At 43.0% G+C, this 17,529-nt stretch overlaps 1 protein-coding gene and 1 pseudogene across 5 annotated transcripts in view; one reads left to right on the top strand and one right to left on the bottom strand.

Annotated features, from left to right (window-relative positions):
• Lrrc9 (leucine rich repeat containing 9) overlaps positions 1–10,858 on the bottom strand; it is an 84,869-nt gene extending 74,011 nt beyond the window's left edge. For 2 of the 5 annotated variants that reach the window (XR_005505474.2, XM_039111997.2), the window contains exon 1: positions 3,919–4,184. The gene's annotated coding sequence lies outside the window, so the exon portion shown is untranslated. Of the gene's footprint in view, positions 1–3,918; positions 4,185–10,675 lie in introns of those variants that run through there. The other 3 variants (XR_005505472.2, XR_005505473.2, XM_063261711.1) reach the window with 2 other exon arrangements.
• A 5,859-nt stretch (positions 10,859–16,717) lies between these two features.
• Rpl36a-ps20 (ribosomal protein L36A, pseudogene 20) lies at positions 16,718–17,431 on the top strand (annotated as a pseudogene).
• Positions 17,432–17,529: the final 98 nt, after the last annotated feature.

Raw genomic sequence — 17,529 nt, 5'->3', positions numbered from 1 at the left:
TAACAATGCAAAATTGAATGACAGCCCCCAAATCTGCACAACTACATCTGAGCTCTGAGAAGCTGTTCCCCAGTTACAGGGGCGACCATTTCTGTTTGTCCTCAGCTCCTTTTCCTTTAGAATAGGATGTAAGACAAAATCCAGGGGTCCATGAGAGCACCCTAATAGTCACCACCCTTTTGGAGCCTTCCCCTGTTCTCCCCAGCTTCTCCCCTCCCCTATCCTCTCTCCCCGCCTTCTGATGAGCTTATCCTGTCCTCTCCTTCACAGACAACAGGGCTGTCATAGGATGTATTCCCTTCAATTTCCTTTCTCCTTAAAGACACATCCCCACCACCCCTTAGGACTTAGAGCTCAGTAGAAATGTTCATTTTGGGGCTGAGAGAGCTGGCTTAGTGGGCAGAGTGTTTGTGTTTGCTTGCAAGCATGAGGATTTCAGTTTGGATTCCCAGCACCCATGTAAATGCTGGATACCTGCAATCCAGGCCTGTGAGTGGAGACAAAGGGCCCAAGAAGTTGTGGGGTAGGAATGTGGGAGTGGTGGGATAGGGGTGTGGGAGTTATGGGGTAGGAGTGTGGGAGTGGTGGGGTAGGGGTGTGGGAATTATGGGGTAGGAGTGTGGGAGTGGTGAGGTAGGGGTGTGGGAGTTGGGGAAGGTTTGTGGGGTCTGGCAATTAGGCTGAATTGGTAAGCTCTGTGATTAATGAGAGACTGTCTCAAAAAATAAGGTGGAGAACAGTTGAGGAAGATTCCATATTAGCAAGCTCTGATTTCCACACACCTTTGGGTGAGCATGCACCCCCCCATACATGTGTGCACATGTCACATACAATAAATAAAGTCTTCATTTTGACTAAGAGGCATTAGCTTTTCTGCATGGGTCCACCTTTTCTACCTCTGTTAGAGACTGCTCTGTGAGTCCTCCATCTTTCCACAGGGCCTCCTTTCCTCTGTGTGTGAGTACCAGCTTCCCCTATTTAGAAAAGTCCTTTCTATATTGCATTAAAAAAACCCAAATAGCAGCTACATTTCACACTTTTACAAAGAACTTTCTAGACAATCAGCAGCAACAATTTACTCCATTCAGTCCTCAACCCACTGTAATGTGAAAGCAAACACTTCACACCACACTTCAGCTTCTACTTACGGTCAAACGAGATCAACAGTAAGGAACCTCCAGATTACCAAAGGCAGTGGACATGTTTCAGCGCTCAACTTGACCTTGACATGACTTTGAGCAATGCTGATTACTCTTAAAATTTCTCCTTGGTTTCTCTCAGTCTCCTCCCTCCCTCCCTCTCCCCGTCTCTCCCACTCTTGTGTATGCACATGCAGGTGTAAACGCTGGTGTGTGCATCCAAGTGTGGAGCCAAAGGAGACTCTCAGGGGCCATCCCACAGGTGCTGTCCACCTTGACTTTCTTTTGGACAGTGTCTCTCATCTTGATGGGAACTCACCTGTTAGGCTGGGTTGGCTGGCCAAGGAGCCCCAGGAATTGCCTCTCCAGCACTGGAATTGCATGCCATGTACATGCCATGTTTTATTTACAGGGGCTCTGGGATGGAGCTCAGGTCCTCTTGCTTACAAGGAAAGCGCTTCTGAACTGTCGCCCTAGTCCTCTACTTGTTATTTTGCACTAACGGCTTCCTTCTTGGTAAAAGTCGCTCGTCCTTTATGTCCTCTTTCCTGTGCAATAAACTCAAAAGCCCACGAGGAAAGCTCCATATAGACATGACCCAGGTACCTCAAATTCAGTGTGTCCTAGGCTGAACTCACCTTTCTAACTACTGTTTCCCCTTAACGAATGCTTTCTTGTGCCAAAGGACAAGACTATCCAAGCCCTCTTCATCCAAGTTGGAAACTTGAGACTTACCCCCATGCTTTTCCCCCATGCTCATTCCTCACCAAGCACACACACACACACACAGATATACACACACACAGACAGACACACACAGACATACACACACACAGACAGGCACACAGACATACACATACACAGAGAGACACACATATACACACACAGACACACACACAGACATACACACACAGAGAGACTCATGCACAGACATACACACAGACAGACAGAGACACAGACATACACACACATACACAGACATATACACACAGAGATATACACACAGAGATATACACACACAGAAAGACACACAGACATACACACACAGAGACACACATACACAGACATACACACAGACAGACACACACAGAGACACACATATACACACACAGACACACACACAGACATATACACACACAGAGAGACTCATGCAGACATACACACAGACAGAGACACAGACATACACACATACACAGACATACACACACAGAGATATACACACACAGAAAGACACACAGACATACACACACACAGAGACACACATACACAGACATACACACAGACACACACATACACACAGAGACGCAGACATATACATACATATACACACACAGACTGTGTCTACACACACAGACACACACACACACACACACACAGTTCTCACACTTCCTCTCCACTCTCCGCCATCATGCCCCCTCTTGTCTCACCACCTACCCCATTCTCTAATTCACGGGAGCAGCCAGCCTCCTGAGGGGTACACTTGCTTATGCTATCCCTCTTGGAAATTGTTTATGTCCACCATGTTCAGACTCACGCCAATCTCTTAAACTCCTGGTCAACCGAAATAGCCATACAACATTCTAGGACTGGCCACAACTCTCATCCTGTGAGAGCTAGTATGGCTGTACTTTAGCACCTAATTTCTTCCTGTCTTTGAAATCTCCTTGACTTTATACTCCGCATACCCTTAGAGTGCACTGAGTCTTCTTCAAAGGCTTGCATCCTCTTTGGTCTTATTGTAAACACTCTCTTTCATGTGGCTGGGTTAGGTAGGGCGTGTCCTCTGTATAGCTACTGTCTGTTACATTGTATTGTGGTACTTGCAGGTCTCTCCTCTTAACATGCTCACTGAGAATAGGAATCATGTCTGACACATTGTGAGTGTACAACGCAACTTATCAAATGGTTCTAATTAACTGTCATGCCACACAGATGCTATCCAGCATAATTTTAAACACTGCTCTGCATGACAAATTGAAACACAGTACTAACTGGTCTGGTAAGAACTATTTCTGTCTGCCAGGAAAGCAGAGTAAACTACTATTGTAAGAAACTACAACTTTTCTGTCCAGCAGAAACCCTACATGGTCCAACTGTTTTCTCACTTGAGGATAAAGGGACCAGAATCCATCAGTGAGAACTGTTGGCTCATGTAAACGCCCTCCTATTTCTAGATGATCAGCATCAGCTTCACCAGAGAGCACTCGAGTTTTTCAGTCCAGTGGCCACCCGAGCATGTGGTTCATCTTTTATTTCTTTTTCCTAGGAGTCCTCTCTAAAGTATCACTATTTATTATTATTAGTATAACTATCATCACAATATTATCGTAACCCCCCCCCCATTGCACCATCACGTGGGTCCCTTGATCTGTGTGCTGCTGATAGATTTCCTCCATGCGTGAGTAGAGTTCACTCCTTATTCCTTCCTACAGGAAGAGGGACGCCTAGAGGCCACTAGAAGACGGATACTCAGTACCTTATTCCAGAGAGCGGTTGGATTCCTGGGCTTTCCTAGACAGGTCAGAGTGCAATTCGACCTCCCAATCCTTTGGTGCAGCTAACACCGCACGCTTTCCAGTCCTGGGCCTGCTGTGTACTGACCCACCACTGAGGTTGCCTAGGAAACCCGCTCTCCCTCTGGGTCAAGAAGGGATGAAGAGGGCGGAGAAATCAGCCGCCCATCCTTTTCTGCATCACGTGATGACAACCTACAACCAATAACATAAGCAGGGAAGATCCTCCCCCCCCCCCGCCCCTTCCGTAAGACCTCCCCTCCCACCTTAGCTATGGCTCCTGGGGAGCGGTGGGAGCCGGTCGCTGGCTATTTCTTAGTCTTGGGTGTATCTCTTCTCTTTGTTTCCTTCCGAGGACAGTGACAGTTTGTGGGCTAGGCTGTGGGGACCTGGTCCTGGCATTTTCACAGTGAAAGTTTTGGCACCTGGAGTCTCGAAGTCAGCAGTATTAACTGGTCTTGATCCCCAAGCATGGCGGGGAGCAGTGAGGTCACCGGACGGTTCCCAGACACGCCCCCTCCCGCAGCTGAGAGTCTCGGTCCCAGAGCCCTCCCACCCCCCCAGAGCAAGCGCAAGACCGCGCGCTCAGAACGTCTCCAAGCCACCCTCTCCAAGCAATCCAATCCACCCACACTGGTCTTTTAGTTCTCAGGCAGGCTTTTGAGTGTCTTTTAAATTTGCCAATTCAGAAGCCAATAATTTATTTACAAATAGAGTAGAAGTTAAAGGCACAGGGAGAGACTGGCTGAGAAAGCTTCCAGCCCTCCACGTTTTTTGACATCCACAATGTTCACTAGAGTTAGCCACTAACCACAGCCATGTTTGTGCCCTTTTAAATGCAGTAGTCGGAACTGACGTGTACAGTAAAATACACCTCAAAAGTTAAATGCTTAGAATGCAAAGATGCAATGGAAACGATTTCGTTAATGATTTGTGTATCGATCACATGTTAAACTGTTTGGGGGTGCATTGGGTTGAATAAGCTTTTGTTTTGCTTGTTACGTTGAAACTTTGGCTATCGGGACAGTTTATAATTGCTGGGGAGGCTTGCATTGGGTTATTTGGACACGGCCTGTCCTTGCTTGCTGTCTATTGCAAGAGATAAAACGCCGAGACTGGACGCAACTTGAGGTGAAGGTTTATTTGGCTTATATGGTCAGATCACAGTCCTTCACAAGGAGAGTCAGCTCAGCCAGGCGCAGTGGAGAAATGCTACGGGCTCAGGTTGCTTTCTTCCACAACCCAGACCACCTGCTCAGGAGTGGCACTGTCCACAGTGGGCTGGGCCCTCTCGTATCAGTCACCCTTCAAAATAATGTCCCACAGATATGCCCTCAGGACACTCTGAGAGGGGCAGTTCCTCAGTTGAGATTCTGTCATTGTATCTGGGTTTGTATCAAATCGACAAAACTCTTGACAACACTGCACTAATTTTTATAATTCAGTGGGCTTGTGTTAATATTTATGATCGTTGGGTCCTCTTGCAAAAGAATATCTGTAATGCTTTTCCATCACCGCATGGCTGCTTTGCTCAGCCTAGTTTTAAATTGTTTTCTCAAGAAAAGTTTCGCATTATAAATATTTCTATTCAACAACTGAAGAGTTGGATTCATTTGATGACTTCGCTGTCTGTAATATAGTCTGTAAACAAATTCACTGAAGAAGTAAATTAATTTCCCCTCTGTATTTTCATTCCACTGAGCGCTGTTCCTGTCAGCAACAGACCAAAAGTAAGCCGATTAAACTTTGAGGTCTAAGGGTAAAAGTGATATCAGGTTTAAAAAAAAAATCCGATATGTGTTTTAGTTTTTACTATTTACTCTCTGAAAATCTAGTTGAACAAGATAACCTGTGCTTGTAGAAGTTTTCTGTTTAGAATATAAAGATTAAATATGGGGATAGTTTCTATTTCTAAACTTTAAAGGAATCCCAGCATAGATCAGTTAGATGAAATTACCTACGGATGCATCAAGATTTTCACTTTGGGGTATCCTAGTTAGGTTTGTCTGTCTGGGTGGTTTTGTTTGTTCTTTTCAACTTACCACAAACTTTAATAGAGGAAATGCCTCCATCCGATTGGCCTGAAGGCAAGTCTGTAGGACATCTTCCTATTAACAATGGATGTGGGAGGGCCCAGGCCACTGTGGGTAGTTCCACCAGTGGGCAGCTCCACCGTGGGCAGGTGGTTCTGGATTGTAGAAGAAAGCAACTGAGAGAGCCATGGGGGAGGGGGGAAGCCAGTAAGCCGAGTTTCTTCATGGTTCTGCTGATTCAGACCCTGCCCGAAAGTTCCTTGCTTGATTTTCTGGCCTGACTTCCCTTCACCAATGGAGTCGGAAGACAAAATAAACCCTTTCCTATCTAAATTGCTTGGTCATGCTGCTACTCATGGCACTAGAAAACAAACCAGAACTGGAAGAATGTAGTGTTCAGGGATAGGTAGAGGTTATCAGAATACATTGTTTTGTTTTGAAGTATACAAATCTGTTGCAATTTCCCCTACAAGAGAAAGTGCTAGTATGCACTCTATATGTATTACATAAAAAGGGATTGTGTAAACTCACACAGGATGAGGCCAGCTCCCAGTCTATCTTCAGGAGCCATCCATCTTGTTTCCTGAGACAGGGTCTCTCACTGGAAGCTGGTGCTCCTAGAATTATGGTCCTCTGTCTAGCCAGTGCCTCCGTCCCCAGCTGGGATGACAGGCAAGCCTCACTACCTAACAGATGTTTTATTTGGGTTCTGGGCCTTGAAGTCCAGTCCTCATGCTTACACAGCAAGCAGTTTTCCTACTGAGCCATCTCCTCACACCCACCCTTAATGGGAAGAGTGCCCTTTCTCTCTAGAGAAACTCAAGGACTTTGCCAGTAGGATGATGTCAGCAACCTCTATAGGCTCAGAGTAAAAGCCTTCAGTGTTTGCCAGATTAAAAGTCCTTTGTCCAAAAAGATTGCTTGTTTGTGTCAATACTCCAGATGTCATTTAAAGAGGAAAGGTGCGAGCAGCAGTCAATCTCATTTTGAGGTTGACTTATGATACCTTTTTATGTATCTGTAAATGGAAGTGAAATCACTGATAGAGCCAAGAGAAGAAGTGCACATACGTCCCCAACTCTAACCCAAAAGCCATCTCCAATAGTTATCACTTGCAAATGAGAATTTAGTTTTCTTCCAGGGAGTCTCACTGGCCAAACAAACTACTCCTAAGGGTAGCTGTGTGCCCAGTAATAGATGGCCAGCAACAAACAAACTTAACGGTATCTTGGGAGGTTCCTGGTCTCATAATGCTGTCAGGGCTTTTCCTCTCCTCCATTTTACTTTTCATATTATTATTATTATTATTATTATTATTATTATTATTATTATTATTATTGTTATTTTGCCCCACAGGTTCTTGTCATCCATATTATGGCTTGTAGTTTAGTATTTTCGTGGCATTTTGTGTGAACGAGTAGGGTCTGTGCATCTACATTTGTTTCCTGTGCTTTCTCTTGAGCTCTTTTCCTTCTGTTTGCTTTGTCCTATTCAGATGCGTCCTTGTTTTATCTTATTATATTATACTTTATTGTTGTCCTTAGAAGCCTGTTCATTTACTATTTAGACACATAAAGAGGGTAGATCCAGATGGGAGGGAAGGTGAGGAGAAAAAAGCATAATCAGTATATATTATTCGAGGAAAAAAATCTATTTTCAATAAGAGGAAAAAAGCAAAAGAAAATAGAAGCTTGAATGATGTTACCATTCATTAATTAAAATCTTTTGGATTGACTATTAAATTTACTTATCCAAGAAAGCCACCATTAAGGAAAGAGAACAGCAATGATAACTAATTACAGCTGCGCCTCACTGTCCCATCAAATGTAAGTGGGAAAATGAAAAGTTTGGGTGTTAATTTGAATTTCTCATTTTTATAGACACTTGATCTTCGTCCAAATGACCACTTCCCAACTAATGATTTCATAGATTGTCTGTAAAAGTTCACTGCCTTGTGCTTGAATTTTACATGTCATAAAAACCCATAAACGGAACACAATTCAAAACTTACTCAAGCAGTAGAAGGAGTAATTATGTGGTACTTACAAAGTCATCATTAAAGGCCTACTTACTAATGTCTACCAATGAATATTCAAATTCTATGAAATGAATACATTAGGACACAATTAAAAGTTAGAAGCTGTGCTAGGCAAAATTTTAATTAGGTTGACATAATTCTACTTCCACGGTTTCTACCTGAAAGACTTAGGTTTTGGCTATGGTTCATAATTAATGGACAGAAAAAGGAACTTCCGTGTCTCAGACAGCTTCATCCCTCCTTTCACCCTTCCCCTTAGGCTTGCATTTCGCTCTAGGCTGCATCCAAGGACAATGGATTTAAACCAGAGAGGGAGGCTTAATCCACTGGAGAGATGACGGTCCTTGTTGGGGAGAACCCCATCTCTACCTTCTCTGCACTTAGAACTTAGGCCAAAAGCCTTGACCATATTCTTAGACCTCAGCATTTACCAGCCACGTACACAAAGCCCTTCTCCATTTACATTTCTTCCCCAACTGTTGTCTATATCCTACCTCCATCCTAGCCACTGACAAAACCCAAGGATTCGTATTCATGTTAATGCATGTTAACTACATAGAAAATGGGTTTCCTTGTGATATCTTCACACACGTTACATATTTTTTATTTGTGTGTGTGTGTGTGTGTGTGTGTGTGTGTTGTGTATTTTTCTTTATCTATTGAGTCACTGATGAATATGTAGGCTTATTCTGTAAACTGGCTATTGGGAATAGAGACGTAACAAGCACGGCTAAGCGGATCTAGTATATGCTGCCTTAATAACCAGGACTGGTATAGCTCAGTCATATGGTAGATCTTTTCTAGTCTTTTGAGGAATCTTTCTACTGATTTCCAGGAGGTTGCACCAATTTACATTCTATTATCAATGCAAGAGTTCCTGCCTGCCTGAATCCCCTCTAGCTTTTATTTCCTTTGCTTTCTTGATAACAGCCATTCTATTTAACTGGAGCAGGATAAAAAGCCTCAAGGTAGCTTTGATTTGCATTTGTCTGATGGTTAAAAAATGTCTAATTTTTTTTTGTCAAATGCCTATTGTCTGTCCGTACTTTGAGCAATGTCTCAGTTCATTTGTATGTACATTGATGGGATTACTTATTCGTTTGCTGTTAAATTTTAAGTTCTGTTTGTTTGTTTGCTTGTTTGTTTGCTTGCTTGCTTTTGCTTTTTCGACATAGGGTTTTACTGTGCAGCCTTGACTGTCCTGAATTCTGCTCTGTAGACCAGGCTGATCTCAAACTCACAAAGATCCATCTGCCCATGCTTCCTGAGTGCTGGGATTAAAGGGGTGAACCACTACTGCTCAGCAAAATGTAAGTGCTTTATATATCAAGGATACAGTTCCTCTGTTGGAAGAATGGCTGGAAGGTATTTTCTCTCATCCTTCATGTTGTATTTTAACATTTATTTATCACATGTATGCATGTATGTGGAAGTCAGAGGACAACTTTCAAGAGTCAGTTCTCTTCTTCTATCATGGGAATCCTAGGGACTAAACTCAGGTCACTGGGTTTGGCAGCATAACGGCCTCTGAGCTAGAAAGTTCTTAATGTGATGCAATGCAATTGAATGCCTCTTATGAGTTTCATACATTTATCTTTTAAATGGTTTGCATGTCCATATTTTTATTTATATACATGGTGTTTTGATATAAAATTTATTCTAATCTTTAAATCTCATGCTATCTTACTATATGCCTATGTTTCAATATATACATCCAATTAACTGGTTCTGTATTCTGCATTCTAGACTATAACATACACCAGCCATTGTTGTCTTTTGTTCTTGTTATGTTCCTAGTAATGGGCTCCCAGCTTGATTCCAATAAACAACACCACAGTGTTCAACCTGTAATTGTTTTCTCAAGGACAATTTCTCTGGGATAAATAGCAGGAATGGAACTTCTAAGCTAAGGTAAGCATTCTTATTTACCAAATATGATCTGGTAACTCCCCAGAATGGCTGTCCCAGACTTCCTTTCTACAGCAGTACTTGGGGAATCTTACTCTTCTTGTTGGGAAAGTTTAAATGAAAGCAAAATCTCTGGCCAATCCTCCAAAAGTCCTTTCCACAGTATTGGAAGAAGTCATTCTAGTATGAAAGCATCGTACCAATGCTGACAGATCTTACAGGCAAGCCACTAAAGAGATGACAATTGCAGGATGACATTATATAACCAAACAGATACAATTCATGGCACATACTCTAAAAATAAACAGCTTGTTCTCAATTAAGAAAGCTTGGCAAGCACCCTTGTCACACCTTTGGGATAAGCATAAAGTTCATCCTAAATTCTCCTAGTAACTTGCTTAAACCACCTGCACTGACTAAAATGGCTTGAGCTAGAGGAAAAACAAGCCAGCTTCCTAACAGAAGGCAGATGGAGACAGAGGCGCCTCACAGTAATTAGGTCCCAACTGTACCAAGGAAACAAGAGAAGGGAACGATCTCCCTTGAGGATTACATTTAAAAGAGATGTCCCCTACGTCACGAGAAAGGTCATATGTATACACACAGATAAAGCAAGACAATAAAGAATTTATGATTACAAAAGAAAGTACCTTGAAGGAAACTTGGGGAGCAGGTTCTCTCGCCTTCTATGTTGGGGCATTTCCTCTCCTTACTTGTATTCGCACCATCACTCTCATCTTTGCTAAAGACTTGTATCCTGTCTGCCTCCACCATAAGGTCCTGAGCTCTGTGAGGGCATGGACCATCCCTCCCTCATTTGTGACTGAAACCCCAGCATCTGGCTTAGTAGCTGTCACACAACAAAAAAAAAGTACCATTGACTGTATGCTTACCAAGTGATATGCTTATTACTTTATTTAAACCATGTCATATTTACAGGTAATTTTTCTCTCTAAAACATTTCAAGTTTCCTCCACTTTAAACAAACTAAATGCTATATGAAGACTGGGATTTATAAAGCTCCAATTAACAACCATGACTTACTACGAGTGTATCTAATCCCCATTCGGCAAGATGAAGGGCTTCAAACTTCTTACTGCTTTCTCACCAGGGCAAGGACTAAGTGAACTCCACTGGCCATTCTTTCTGAGCACTAATCTCATTTACAAATGTTCTTTCCTCATGATCTAACCTCCCCAAAGCCCTTCCTCCTAATTGCCATGGAGTTAGAATTTCAACATAAGAACTTGGGGAGACACAGACATTCTGATCATTACATTCCACTCCTGGTTCTCCCCAGCTGTCGTCATCTTCACATGCCCACCTCCATCCCAACAGCCCCAAAGTCAAGCATCAACTGAGAGCCAAAGCCAAGAGCCTTCATATTATATTAATCAAGCATAAGCGAATCTCCAGGCAGATTCCTGGCTGGCTGTAGATCTGTAAAATAATTCCAGCAATATCCTCAATGAAAACAATGGGACAGGCACAGGGAGACCTTCTTCCCATTCTGAGAGGGAGGCATAGGAAAGAAGAATAATTAGTACATACCATTTGTTCCCAAGACTAAACAAGGAAAATATTAAGCTTTCCAGTACAAAATTAACCTTTGGCTTATTGTCCTGTCTTCTAGACACACCAGAGCAAAGGTTAGGCCTCCAGAACTCTGGGTGGCCCAGCTTAGCTGGGTATTGCCCCCATTGTAGCTCTCACAGGTTAAGATTGCACGTGTGTGTTTCTCTCAGGAAGGAGTTGCATGCTGGTGGCTCTGTCAGTCTTCAGTGTGTGGTCCCATGGCTGCTCCTCCCTCCACACATCTTTTGCATTTCCTTGTCCAGGTTCTGTGCAGTTTTAGAGGCACATACTCTACAGATGGTATTTGTTCAACAAATACCAAACTGTATTCTCCATGCAGGTGCAGGTGTAGCTTCTGTACACCCTCGACAAGAAAAAGTGGTATTCTTCCTGTTGTTCTGGTGGCTGGGCACAGTGAAGGATGATGGCAAAGAGAGAAGAATAAAAAAGGAGTTGTACAGGACAGTGTTTGTTTAGAGAAAGAGTTGGCAAACTATGGCCTTGGTCTAAGTCCAGCTTGCTCCATGTTTTTGTAAAATGAGTTTGCATTAGAACATAGCTGCACCCATGTATTTACTCATTACAGTGGCAGAGTTGACTAGTTACACAATAGAACCTATTACCTGCAAAGCAGTATTTGCAGAAGCTTCGGCAACATTTTATATCAAATCTCAGCAGCACAGAATGTGGAACAATGGTTATTTCATGGGTTTTAACCAAAACTAACAATTTCAAAGACTTGAATTCAGAGATGTTCCCAGAGTCCTTGATCTGTTGAAGAGCCACTTGCCATCTTGCCATTTACTGTCACTGAATCGAGCACACATCAGTGAACAAACACAATTCTCTTCCCTCTTGTAGCTGCTATTCTGTTGAGGGAAGCTACTTCATTTCCAAACATTTGTTTTCTGCAACGGATTCTCTTTTGCTGGCTTCTAGACTCAGGGTGAGCAGAGAGTTGGCAGAGCCTAGGCAAGGGCTATGCTTGTCATGTTAGATGTGATGGTGAATTTTGGTTGACAACTTGGCTGGATCTGAAAGGAACCAAAACACTCTGGAGAGGGATAGCTTGATCTCATTATTCGAAGAAGAGAGCCATCCTAAATGTGAGCAGTCCCTCCTAGTGGCAGACAAGATAAAAGGAAGAAGGGAGCTTTTGCTTTTCTGCCTGTTCACCTTAACACTTGCTGGCAAGTTTATCTCATTACCAGCATACATATCTACGTGTGTGTGTGTGTGTGTGTGTGTGTGTGTGTGTGTGTGTGGTATGTTTATGTCTGCATTGTGTATGTGTGTGTTGTATATGTATGTGGTGTGTGTGTGTGTGGTATGTTTATGTATGCGTGTGTATGTGTGTGTAGTATATGTATGTGTGTGTAGTATATGTATGTGTGTGCTGTATATGTATGTGTGTGGTATGTGTATGTGTGTGTAGTATGTGTATGTGTGTGTCTGCGTATGTATATGTATTCGTGTGGTATGTATGTATGATGTGTGTGTGTGTTGTGTGGATTGTATATGTATGTGTGTGTATGTGTGTGTTTGTGTGTGTGTGGTATGTATATGTGGTGTGTGTGTGTGTGTGGTATGTATATGTGGTGTGTGTGTGTGTGTGTGTGTGTGGTACGTGTATATGTGTGTGTATGTAAGTTTCTTTAGAGAACCCTGACTAAGACCCTGGTTGAGGTGAGGGAGATGGAGTGGCATGATTCTAGCAGGGAAGAGCATAAAGGGGACAAATGTTCCCTAAAGGGCATTGTTCTCTGTGTTGAGTTGCATAGTGTCTACCCCCATTCAGAATGTTTCTTATATGGGGGAAAAAGAACTTTAAACAAAAAAGGTAAATTATTCCTGGATAAACATGGCTTAGTAAATTCAGACTTCTCCTGTATTCGAAGCTGGCCCTGGACTTGTGACAATCTGCTAGACTCTGCTTCCCCAATTCTAGGCATGAAACACCATGGTGATAAGATAATTATACACAAGCCAGTTGGGAACAATTTAATATTACATTAGTTTGGGCCCTATCTGAATCTAATGACTTGTTTAGACAAAAAGGCCCTGGGCAGCAGACAAATAGAAGAAAGAAAGGTCAAAAATCAGGGATTGGAGGGGACGGCCACAAGTCAGGGGTGACCAGATGGCCGTCTACCAACAGAAGGCAGGGAAAAGACTAAAATTACCAAAAGGCGCTAGAGGGAGTGTGATACAGCTAACATTTGATTCGGGACTTCTGGATTCTGGAAGTGGGAGAAAATGTCTTTCTGCTGTTAGCAGTCCTAGAGATTCTCTGCCCAGACTGTTAGGAAGGGAGTGAACCTTGTCCACAGTAGCTCATAGAACTTTTCTTTCTTTGAGCAGAAAAGGCTATCCTGGGAAAACCTTACTTAGGGATAGCACCTTTGAGCAAAAGAAAAGGAGGCCCTTCCTTCTGGGAAAGATCAGGCTGTGTGGGAAACAGCTCAAGCCGGTTACCTCTGCCAGTGTCTGTGGTGTGGTGTTCAGACTGCTCTCCATGGACTATGGCCCTGTCCAAAGTAAATAGGAGGAAGTAGCCATTTTGCTACTTCCCTAAAGCAGAAGAGAGGGAGAAGGGAAGGGGGAGGGGGAGAGAGAGCAAAAACCAGGCTGTCAAGGCAGGTCTCAGACTGTTGGCAGATTTCCTGGCCAGCTGAGGCATGGAATACTAGGAGGTACACCTGAGGTGCACCTCAGGGTGAGGGGCTGAAGATTCTATTGACCTTGGTGGAAGGAACAGAGACTTCTGGGTTGGGTACAAATACTTTAGCAAATTGTTTCTGCTAGCTTGTGGCTTTGTTTCCCATGATACTATAGCGTATATAAGACCCAAGAGAATTAAACTCGAGGCTGCCACAGTATTGACTGGACCTTTGTCTCTGAGTCTTCTTTTCCATCCTTCCTATGATCATCCTCACTTCCCCCTCAGAGGACTGTTCGACTGCGCACCGGTGGGACCAGTGCAGGTCCTACTGCTAAACTTTTCTGGGCTTTGAATCACTATGGAAACACACTTCTGGGCATGTCTATGAACTGGTGTCCCAAAAAGGTTTCATGAGAAGGGAAGATCTCACCTTGAATATGGGAAATACGTTTTCTTGGATTGGGGAGTCCCAGACCAAGAGATGAGGGCTTCCCATTTGACTGTGGATCTGATTTGACCAGCCAGCTTACCCCAGTGCTTCTTTTCTAAGTTCATTTGTCGGGTGTGTTTCATGGCAATGAGAAAAATATGGGCCCATCTGGATTTCTACCAACCTAAGATCTTGCATAGGAGAGGCTTAGATTGATGTAGTTGAGTCAGAGGTAAGCCCAGACAAGGTTTACCACACTAGACTCTCGATGGGATTTAGGAGAGAGAGAGAGAGAGAGAGAGAGAGAGAGAGAGAGAGAGAGAGAGAGAGAGAGAGAGAGAGAAGTTCTAAAAGACCAGAGTCCATGGCTACAAAGCAGACCACTGCTGGGTTGTGATTTGGGCTCCAATCACGTCTTTCACAGTTCCTCTTTCCACAAACACCAGTTTCATTAAGAATTTGTAGCTAATATATGTGCTTTAATATGTGTGCTGTTCTTAATGAAACAGGCAAAGGGGATTAGAACTCTCTTCTACATTAGTCTAGATTGATTTCCTCTAACTCCCAGCGTCTGCCAATCAAATGGCTCCCACTGCATCACAGTTGTGATCAAGTAGAAGACGGCTCATGACCAGAAATCCCGTCTCACAGGGATGTGTTGAGCTCGGGCACTGCCTCCTTCTTCTTAGCAATAGCTTCACCTAGGAAGAGCAGCACGGTATTGTCAAAACAGCCCTGAGGACTGAGTGGCACCTCCAGGCCCTTCGTCCTATCTCTTAATAGTTTTTCCTGTCATTCCTGACGGAAGGCGTGTATGACAGCCCCACGGTACAGTCCCTGGTATGTTCTTTCCTTAGTTCTTAGTACTTTTGGTGTTTCTTAATTCAGCCCTAGTGCTTATGTAATTTGTCTGCAGCCTTCGTTTTGAATGCCTCTATTTTGAATGTTCCATGTCATTAAGAACCTCCGACAGTACAGTTAATGCTCGTCCTGGCAGACTTTTAAAATATTGGCGCTTGATTTAATCATAGATTTTCCTTCCATTACCTCTTGCTCTTAGCTTAAGTAAGTTGCTACCCCAGTGCTCATGCTGTTTGAGCCCTAAGCTCAAGTCACACAGACTCAAGGGTGAACTGTAAAAACCTGCTTCAAAGTAAGAGTTTATTGATTTTTGAAGTTGACGCTGATATAGTTTTGTTTTCTTCTCTATAGAACAGTGAACAACATTCATTAGTTTTTAATTTAGAATTTAACCAGGATGTCCCTAAGTGCTTGCTTAGCATTCTGAAGGACCTAAGTTTTATCCCCTGGTACCACATAGAGGGAACTTTTTTTTTTTTGTTGTTTTTTAGAAGGATCTCACTAAGTACCTCTGGTTGTCGTGGAACTCATTAACTATATAGATCAGGTTGAGCTTGACTTCACAGAGAGCCACCTGCCTCTGTCTCCTGAGTGCCAAGATTAAAGGTGTATGCCATCATGCCTGGCAAGGATTTCTAATTATAACAATTATTATTGAACATTTGAATCTCCTTCTTACTTTTAAAAATTACTGAGAGATTTTATTTAAAATTTGGAAAATTAAAAAGTACAAAAGCTTCTATTAAACTACTCTGGAGGCTAAAGCAAGATCTATAAAAAATACCATACATGTCAATATAAATAATGTATTTGCATAAAATATCATATTGGCTAAAAGGAAACTTTAGTGAGAACACATTTGTTTTACAGTTCTGAAATAATTCTTTTTTAATACATGCATATGAATTAATTTTTATTTGAGAGAGTTGACTTAAAAGAGACCATGGTTTATCAAACTGCATTTGCAGTTAATATATCTTAACATAAACATGAATCAGCTTTGACTCAGGGCCCTTACGATGTCAGCCACTGCAATCTCAGGGGATTCTGACCTCAAGGGGCACACAGACGGTACACATGCATATGTGCAGGCAAAAATTCAATAAATATTTTGGTTTATGTTTTAGAAGTAGAGATTCATTTTTAAAATTCTGACGAGTACCTTTGTATGTGCTTGATCTTCCTGAGTGCTGATAACAAAGATAGGTGGAGAGAGTGAAAGAGGGGGAAATCCTTAGAACTTGTCAGTTGCACATTTACTATGCCCCCACCACGGTAGATAGAATTAGCATGTTTAGTAGGAAGAGTTCAAAGTTTTGAGTTCTATCCAATTTTAGAATTGACTACTTTTGTAAATCTGGGGAAATTGCTTCACTCCTGTGAGCACTCCCACATTCTGCTCCAATAGTAATAGCTAGTGAATTCCACCCGAGAACAGGTGGGGGCAGTGGTGGGCTGTGTGAACAGGGAAGCTGGCAAAAATCTCTGCTTCCGGTGGCTGCACTTAAGACCGGAGGGAGAGAACTTCAGGCTAGATCCCAGCGCAGTGGTAGCCGGGAAAACCAGAGCAAACATGAGATTAAGACACACAGAAGCAAACAAAGGCGAGCACAGGAATTAAAGCCAAACAGTCACAGTGTGACTACAGAGAAGAGCCAGGCCAAGGCCTGGATAGTGTATCGGTCCTGCAGAGAAACCCAGGCTCTGATTGAGCTCAATGATGACGAAACACAACAAAGTGATGGCTTAGACCGATAACATAGACCTAACCTTGAAACATAATCTGTGGTTCGTCCCTTTCCTGTTCGCCGTGTGCGGTTGAGGCGGGGATCATTTTCATCGCAGACACTTCTGCTGCAAAGATGGTCAACGTACCTAAAACCGGAAGGACTCTCTGTAAGAAATGTGGCAAGCACCAGCCTCACAAAGTGACCCAGAATAAGAAGGGCAAGGATTCCCTGTATGCCCAAGGAAAGCGGCGCTACGACCGGAAGCAGAGTGGCTACGGCGGGCAGACAAAGCCAATTTTTCCTAAAGAAGGCCAAAACCACAAAGAAGATTGTGCTCAGGCTTGAGTGTGTTGGGACCAACTGCAGATCTAAGAGGATGCTGGCCATTAAGAGATGCAAGCATTTTGAACTGGGAGGCGACAAGAAGAGAAAGGGTCAAGTGATCCAGTTCTAAAACTTGTGTTTTCTTAGAGGAAAATACTGAAGCAGTAGAAAAATGACCTGCTAGAGAATAAAGTCATTGTTAATGATTAAAAAAAAAATAATCTGCACAATGGGATGGGGACCTCGTTCACAATAAGTGCGTCGAGCCAGGATAAAAAGAGTGTTCCCCTCTTCTTGAGCCCCCTTTAACCCTCTT

Source organism: Rattus norvegicus, chromosome 6, assembly GCF_036323735.1.
Source record: "Rattus norvegicus strain BN/NHsdMcwi chromosome 6, GRCr8, whole genome shotgun sequence".
Lineage (NCBI taxonomy): Eukaryota > Metazoa > Chordata > Mammalia > Rodentia > Muridae > Rattus > Rattus norvegicus.
The sequence above is the reverse complement of the archived record's forward strand: the minus strand, read 5'-3'. Positions and strand labels throughout refer to the sequence as shown.